The sequence below is a fragment of the Nyctereutes procyonoides genome, unplaced genomic scaffold, assembly GCF_905146905.1.
Source record: "Nyctereutes procyonoides isolate TBG_1078 unplaced genomic scaffold, NYPRO_anot_genome, whole genome shotgun sequence".
Taxonomy (NCBI): domain Eukaryota; kingdom Metazoa; phylum Chordata; class Mammalia; order Carnivora; family Canidae; genus Nyctereutes; species Nyctereutes procyonoides.
In genome coordinates this window covers 15,130,016-15,138,858 of record NW_026575137.1, presented here as the reverse complement: position 1 = coordinate 15,138,858, position 8,843 = coordinate 15,130,016, and positions in this window count along the sequence as shown.

The following is an 8,843-nucleotide window of genomic DNA, read 5'->3' as shown; positions in this document are numbered from 1 at the left end:
TGAAAATCTTGGGGAGGGGGAAATGCTGATTTTTAGTGTCATAATATACTGTTCAAACATCCAGTTTTCAATAAGAACAAAAAAATCACAAGGCATATTAAAAAATAGGAAAGTTTGGCAAATTCAAAGGATCCAAACAAATGGATAGAAACCATCCCTGAAGAAGCCCAGGTGTCAGACTTACTAGACAAAGACTTTAAAACAACTCTCTTAATATGCAGAAAGAACTAAAAGAAAAAATGGACACAGAAATAAAAAGAACCAGGAAAACAATGCATGAAAAAAATACTACTACTGTAAAATGGAACCAGATATCCTGGGCCTGAAAAATTCACTAAAGAATTTCAAAAGATTTGAGGATGCAGAAAAAAGAATAAGCAAACTTGAAGATAGGACAATTGAAAGTATCCAGTTGAGAAGCAGAAAGAAAAAAGAAAAAGTGAATAGAACCTAAGGGATGTGTGGGACACCATTAAGTGGACCAACATATGCTTTATGGTAGTCCCATAAAGAGAAGAGAGAGAGAAAGGAGTAAAAAGAATATTTATAGATTCTCGAATTTGATTAAAGACATAAATCTACTATACCTAAGAGAAAAAGAGAATCCCAAGAGCAGCAGAAGTGACCTATCATACACAAGGGACCCTTAATAAGATAAATAGTTGGTTTCTCATCAGAAATCATGGAGATATATTTAAAGCGCTGAAGGGAAAAAAAAAACCTGTCAACTGAGAATTCTATATCCAGCAAAACTGTTTTCAAAAACTGAAATAGAATATATTTTTTAAAAGGTTTCATTTATTTACTCATGAGAGACAGAGGCAGAGACACAGGCAGAGGGAGAAGTAGGCCCCATGCAAGGAGCCTACTGTGGGACTTGATCCCAGGTCTCCAGGATCACACCCTGGACTGAAGGCAGCACTAAACCACTGAACCACCCGGGCTTCCCAGAGTTTTTTTTTTTTTTTTTTTAAGATTTATTTATCCATGAGAGACACACAGAGAGAGGCAGAGACACAGGCAGAGGGAGAAGAAGGCTCCCTGTGGGGAACCTGATACAGGACTCGACCCCAGGACCCCAGGATCATGACCTGAGCCAAAGGCAGACACTCAACCACTGAGCCACCCAAGCATCCCTAAAATGAAGTTAGAAGTTAAGACAATCTCAGATAAAAAGTAGAGTTATCAATATAATAAAGGTCATTTATTAAGACCCCACAGCAAACAATATAGTCACTAATGAGAACTGAAAGCTTTCTCCCTAAGATCAGGAACAAGACCAGGAGGCCTGTTTTCACTACTGTTATTCAACATTGTATCGGAAGTTCTACCTAGAGAAACTAGGCAAACAAAGAAATAAAAGGCATCCAAATTGGAAAGGAGGAGGTACAAACTACCTCTATTTTCAAATGACATGATCCTATATATAGAAAATTCCAAGGAATCTGCAAAGAAGAAAGCTACTAGAGCTAATAGACAAATTGGGCAAAGTTGCAGCAGACAAAATCAACACACAAAAAAGTTGGACCCTTGCCTTACACCATATACAAAAATTAAAATTAACTCAAAATGGATTGAAGACCTATGCTTAAGAGCTAAAACTATAGCACTCTTGGGAGAAAACAGGGAAAATCATTATGATTTAATGTCACTGAAGTGAACACTAAAAAGTGGTTGAAATGGCAAATTTTATTTTATATATATATATCTACAAGATTTTTAAAAATAAAATTTAAAAACTATAGCTGAGTTAGAGGAAGTGGCTCTTTTCCTCTCCCTGAGCATAGTCTCTTAGGAGACAAGCATTGCCTTGTCAGCATTTTATTAAAGGTAATGTTGATATAGTGATTATTAGGCCACAAGGAAAACCCAATAGAAGAAAACAAAACAGATCTGCTTGCTTACCCCCCAACCAACAGGACAGGTCTCACTCCCTCAGGAGATCGCACCCTTACATGGCTCACCCAAGGCCATGGATCAGGTGACCATTCGATAACACTGTCAGGTCTTCAAATTTTTCCTAAATCTAACATCTCTAGAAAAATGTCTCAGGTGTGCCTAGGTGATCACCTCAGATACCATATGGCTGCTGTCTTCCAGTTCTCTCCCTACAGTAAAGTCTGCCTTGTAGGCTACTGCACCAAGACATTGGCTCAGTTCCTGGTTCCCAATTCCCCAGACTCCAGTAGGCACCCAAGGGTGGGTGGGGGTTGGTGGGGGAGAAGAAGTCCCCTATGTTGCCCTATGTATGGTAAGTTAAAAAGTTACAAATCTGACCACCTAATAAGCTCTCAAAGACTAGCAGAGATTTTAGGAAGTTTCTTTGTTTCTGTTTTGTCATTCCCTCCCCTGAAGCTCAGGCAAGAGTCCATGGGGACTAGGATAGAGGGCCCTGGTGCAGGGGAGGGAGTCAGTCTATATGACAGATGCAGGGCTGTGCTTGAAGATACTTGTCTCCTCCAGTTTTGACCTACTCCCCTTGATCTAACTTGGGAACTTCATTTCTCTAACTTTCACACAAATTCTCTCCCACGAGAAGCTTCAGATGCTTGTGCATACATAGCCATAGTGGATTCCCCCACCCCCACCCCAGTCTCCCTGACTTGCTTGGACAGGCCTACTTCCTAGGGGGGCATCTCGTGTATAATTAATTATTAAGACTCATGTTGGGTTCCTGTGTGCCAGGCATAGGTGTAAAAGCTGTAGACATGCTAATCTCCTTATTTTTTTTTTAATTAAAAAAATCTGATGATGTGTATGGTATCTGCATGTTTGGGAAAATGTGCAATGTACCAAAAATTACGTGTAAGAAAATTAAAACTTGCCCTCTACCTTATTGCTTTTTATTTCATTTAATCTTCACAATAATGAGGGGGGTGGTATCTAGTTGTTTCTGTTGTTCAAGGCTAGGAAACCTAGGCTCAAAGAGAGGTTATGGATGCTGCCCAACGTCACATCTAGGAAATGGATTTGCATTAGGAGAGCCAGAGTTCCTTCTCATAAAACACACTGCCTCCTCAAGCTGAGACTGCAGCTGCATAAGTTACTGCAGAGCTTCCTTGAAGCTCAGAGATATCTTTTTCAATATCCTAAACTGATATCTTGCTGAACTGTTGATCCCAAAATGAAGGAAGGAGACCCCAGCTGTTACTAGCCACAGAAACGGCTGCTAACAACTGTGGACCTTGGGCAAGATTGACTTCCTTTTTTTTTTTTTTTTATTTATTGCAAAATGATTACCCCCATAGTGTTAGCTAACACCTCCATAATTTTATGTAATTACTATTTCATTTCTATGGTAAGAACACTTAAGATCTACTCTCTTAGCAACTTTCACATATATAATACAGTGTTATTAAGGAGGATTTTCTAATCTTAACTGTGTCAGACTAGTCTAAGGACCATTAGAGATAACATGTAATATACCTGAAGAAATACCTGGTATTAATACATTCTTAGAAATTTTAGTTGCAGGAATAAAGGGATGTCCCTTACAGGCCAAACATTCTAGGACTGCTACCTTTTGGTGTTTGAATAGCAATTAAACCTGGATGACTAACATTAGGGTCAAGCTGAAGTGGGAAGCATCCTATCTGCATAGTCAGGCACCTGAAAATTACAGGGGAATACACCACCAGGGCCATAGTTAGGGTAGAAGTGTTAGCCCCAAGAGGAGTACTTATTTTGCTTCTCCTAAATCCTGCAATGGTTCTTAGTTTTGCCATTTTGATGTCTATCTCTCCAAAGCCAGTTTTAAGTCTTTTCCTGCTCTCCTGCACTCAAGGGGCTCGGGAGTTCTCTGTGAATCACAGGCATAAAGACCTGCTAGGAAGTCCCTGAATTGTCTTTGTGATAAATTTCTCAACTAATTTGAAATCTTCTCCAGGTGCTGCTTAGTGTTTGCATGAACACCCTGCAAAATGTGAGTGCTAGGTTCCTTCTGCTGGTGAGACAGCCCCATTTTGGCTGTATCTGGTCAAGGATGTCATAAATTCTCTACAGTGTGCTTTTCTTCCAACAATCCTCAAAGTTCACCTGGAAGCATTAGAGAGCATGCTGTCCCCTTAAAAGTCATCCCCAAAAGTTGACTCGCCTTCCCAGGTTCAGTGTCACCATGAGAAAAACTCCAGCCCTCACAGCCTCATGTTGAGTATACAACCTGCCCACTACTTCCGCAACAATGCAGCTAGTCTCTGACTAATCCCCAACTTACGAATGATTCATAGATAGGAACAAGTTCATTACATCTCACCACCTCCGCCACTGGAGTTCTCCTCAGCACTTCTCTACCACAGCCAGAGCCACCAGCACCATCCTGTCCCTTTCTCAGGGTTCAGGAGCTGCAACATTGGAGCCTCCCCAGCCCTTCTCAGCAAGAGTCGCTGATGCCAAAAGGCAGTTGGGGAAAGTTTGAGGAAGAAGAGTCTTGGAATCAGGCAGGGCACTGATCAAGTTTGAATTCTTTCACGTGTTGACTTCATGGCCATAGATACATTTACTTATTTCTCTAGTCCTTGTTTACCTCATCTATAAAATGAAAAGATAACACTACAAATCTCTTAATGGGATTGTGAGGGTCGAATATGTAGCATAGAAAGCATGTAGCACATAGAAAGTGCTCTCTCAAGAGCTAGCTATTATTATCATTATTATCACCATTAAAAATACTTGAAGACTCAGCTCCACTCAGAGGCATTAATAATACAGCCCACCATGAATGCCCCAGACTTGTGCCCAATGATCTGTTCCCGTCTCATACCCCATCCCATTTGTTCACTCTCTCCAGTACATTCCCAGAATATTTCATCCTCCTTGGTGACATGGCTTGGTGTCATGGTACTGGTGCTTCTCTCTGTCTAGAATACTTGTCCTATTCTTTTTTTTTTTTTTAAGATTTTATTTACTTGTTCATGAGAGACACAGAGAGAGAGAGAGGCAGAGACACAGGCAGAGGGAGAAGCAGGCTCCATGCAGAGAGCCTGACGTGGGACTTGATCCCGGGTGTCCAGGATCACACCCTGGGCCGAAGACGGCGCCAAACTGCTGATTCACCCAGACTGCCCACTCTTCCTATTCTTATTCTTGTCTTGTCTTTTGCCTAGATAACTCCTCATTTGTCAGGTCTCAGCCTAGATGCCACTTCCTAGGAAAGCCTTGCTTTCCTAGGAAAGGAATGCTTATTCCCAGTCTCCCCCACCAGACATGGTTAGGTTCCCTCTTAATGCTGTTAAATGCTATACCTCTTTGGAACACTATCCATAATTAGAATTACATCATTATGAATTTAAGTATTATTATGTGTCTATCCCCCCTCCACCATAAACTACAATTTCCATAGGGTAAGAATTGTGTCATGGAATTGTGTCAAGGAATCATGGTGTCCTTATCACCTAGGAAATGGCTTGGCAGGTAGTGTGAATGAATAAGAGAAAGAAAAAAGCAGGGTGGGGGAGCAGGGGTGTGGGGATTGGGGAAAAAAGGAATATTAGCTACAATATGTACCATTCAAATTGTACCTAGATTCTAGATCCTGGCCACACTGGTTCAGCTCACAAGATTAGTCTTCTTCTGGATCTCAGCCAACCTTGTGGAGCCTAACACCAAACCAAGCTTTTCTAGACCCTTCCTTGGAGGAATAGATGCTACTTCTAAACTCAGCAGGCAGCGTCTGAGGTCATGCAGGGCATAAGCTTAACTTCTTGAAAAATATTCAGGCAACCTGCCTACCTTTGCATATTCCCTCTCACCTGGGTCCTCGCCGTGGAGCCATGTTCCCTGCTTAGCCACCTCTCCATGAAGGCTGCCTGGACCTCAGCTAAATTCCCATGCCATAAAGACTTTAGATATGCCTCCAGACACCACCCAGTGAAACCCTAGGTGTGGCTGAAGGCTTTGCAGGCCTCAGGCTTCTGGTTCTGGACTCCAGGAGAGACAGGGCTCATGGTCACCATTAGGACTTCTAGGGTAGTCGAGCAGCCTAATTCAGTGTGACATCCTAGGGCCATTTCTCACTAACGTTCCATGGAATATCATAGAAACATGACATTTCTATAAATTTTTCAAATAACTCATTTGAAAAATACTAATTTTTCATGAAATGTCTTACTGGCTTAGGGTTTATCTACCATATTAAAGTAATCCATGTGCCAACCATACCCCTGCTCAACACACACATATTTTAGTCTTCCTACATCTATGCTAATTCCCATGTATACCTTCATTTCTATGGGAAAATGCATGCCCACGTCCAATCAACCAATCTAAATAACAGTCCTTGGAACCTCAATCCTTGGTGAGTAGAGGGTTGCCTGCCTGAGTACCAGACTATAGGCCTCTTTACAGATAAGAACATGAGAAATTCCAGGAAGGGTATAGTTCAGTCTTTGAAGTAATAAGACCAATTTAGGTTTGTGCTTGGGGAAATCGATCACTCACCAGGTAGACCTCCTTTTGCCTTCCACAATGCTGCACATCCAGCCCAAGTCTGTTTATACTAATTCTCTTGAATGGGATACCTTCTCCCTTTCCCTCTACCTAGTTAGACTCAGCCCATCTTCTAGGTCCATCCTTGAAGTTTCCTGAAAATGTCTCTAGGATGTACCCACTTGCCCTTCTGAACTCTTGGGGGGCACTTAGCACATGTTGCTATCTCCACTTGTTCTACAATTGTCTCATATACATTTCTCCAAATCACATTGTAAACTCCTCAAGGGCAGTGACCATGCCTGGGGCACCTCCAGAGCAGGGATGGGGGGGACTCATATTAGTACTCACAAATCCCTGATCCTTTTGTGGAATTGGAACTGAAGCCCTGGCCATCTCTTACCCCTCTTTACCACATTATGCTCCAGCCCTTTAACCTCACAGGACATGGGGACAATGTAAGGGGCTAGTCCAGAACACCCTGGGATTATAGATGTCAACAGAAGGTATGGATATTTATATACACTAGGTTTCTTCTAGTATGGGGGAACCACATGCTTTTTAGGAAGGAGGACATCTTATTAGAGCAGCAAGCTCAGCTATGGTTGTGTGGGGTGACAGGTTGAGAGGACAATCAGAGAGGCTTAAGAGAAGGCCAAATTACTCTGCATAAGAGAAGCTGAGGGAGATGCCCAGCTGAAGGAATCATATATATCAGAAGAAACTTCAAAGAGATTGTTGGAAGGACAGCCTGTGTGGCTGCAAGTACAAAAACAGGGAGAGGGCCAGAAGATGAAGATGAAGAAGGAGAGATAGAGCAGCCATCATGAGGAGTGAAGCTTTGGGGTAGAGAAAGACATGTTTAAAGATAATTTTGAAGAGCTGTGCCATGTGACATATAGCCTCCTTCTTCCCTCCCTCAGAAACCTGCAGTAAATATCAACATCGCTCCCTGGTGTTTCCAGAATCACATGTGTGGAGTGTTCAGCTCATTTTTTCAATAAGGCAACAGGTATCACAGTTTTCACAGTGGATGCAGGGGGAATGCACAGAAGCCTAAGGAAGCCCAGCTTGGGGACAGATGGGTAACATGTTCTCATTCTTCTTTCCTTCCTTCCTCCTTTCCTTTTTTCTCTTTCTTTCTTTCTTTCTTTCTTTCTTTCTTTCTTTCTTTGAGAGTGTCAGAGTCATTCTTTATTGGTATAAAGACTAAATAAGAAAAATACAATTTGAGAAAATGAGAAACAAAAAAAGTACCCTGAATCTCATGAGGTTTATACTATTTTTCCTTATTTTTTTTAAACCCTCATTGAACCTTTGAGAAATGTGTTCTTAACCCAAACCCCAAGTACACCTCTGAGACAAAGGAGGATTCCCATCTCTGGCAACTTATGTTATATCCACGGACAGCTGACTGCTGCTTACTTGTGGCTCAATCAACAGGAAAAAAAAAACAACAACAACAAAAAAAAACACCCAGTAGTTCTGAAGTGTTTTCCTGTCTCTTCTCAGGAAAGACCAGAGGTTGAGAAGGAGCTTCCCACCTCTGTGGAGAGTATTCAGCCCCGGCAGCCGCACCCTGTGGACTACATAGCACGCTCACATTTACCATTTAATTTAAGAAACTGGATCAAGCCAAGAGCAACAGATTGTGATTTGTGGGTGTCAAACATGCCAGAAAGTGGTCAGCGTGTAGGCGACAGATGGGAGAGGGTGGTATTCCTTAGCAGTGGTGGCGGGGCAGGCTGGGGGCCTACACTTGAAACCTGTGGCTTTTCTTGCCCGGGAGACCTGGCCACTGCACTGGGGTGGCCCTCAGGAAAGTCTGAGTGTACAGGCCTCTGAGGCGGAAGGTCAGGCGTGGTTACAATAAAAATAAACTCTTGTGACTATAACCCTGGCTCAGAGCACACATTTGTGGCCTTGGACTGAAGACACAGGCCGCGGTATGATTTGCATTCACCAAAAATAGTCATTTCAGCATCTGAGAGTGAGATCAAGAAGGAAGAGCCAAGCTCAATTTCTCACTCTCTAGCTGCTATTTTTCTCCATGAGACCAAACAAATCACCGCAGTCCTTGTTCTTCCTTCTTGGTTCAATCACACCTGCTCAGGCTTCATTACCTTCACTCAACAAAAATTTATTGAGAACCATTCATGCACCAGACACTGTGCTAGACACTGGGGAGACAACAGTGAACAAAGGAGATGTGGCCCCTGCCCTCAAAGGCCTGAAAGTCTTGTTGGGTGTGTAGGAGTTGCCTGGGGCTGTCCTGACAAAGTACCCCAAAGGAGGGGACGTAAAACAACAGAACTTTATTGTCTCCCAGTTTCGGAGGCCAGCAGCCCAAAAGCAAGGTGTGGGCGGGTCCATGCTCCTTCCAAAGGTTCTAGTGAAGAATCCTTCCTTGTCTCTTTCAG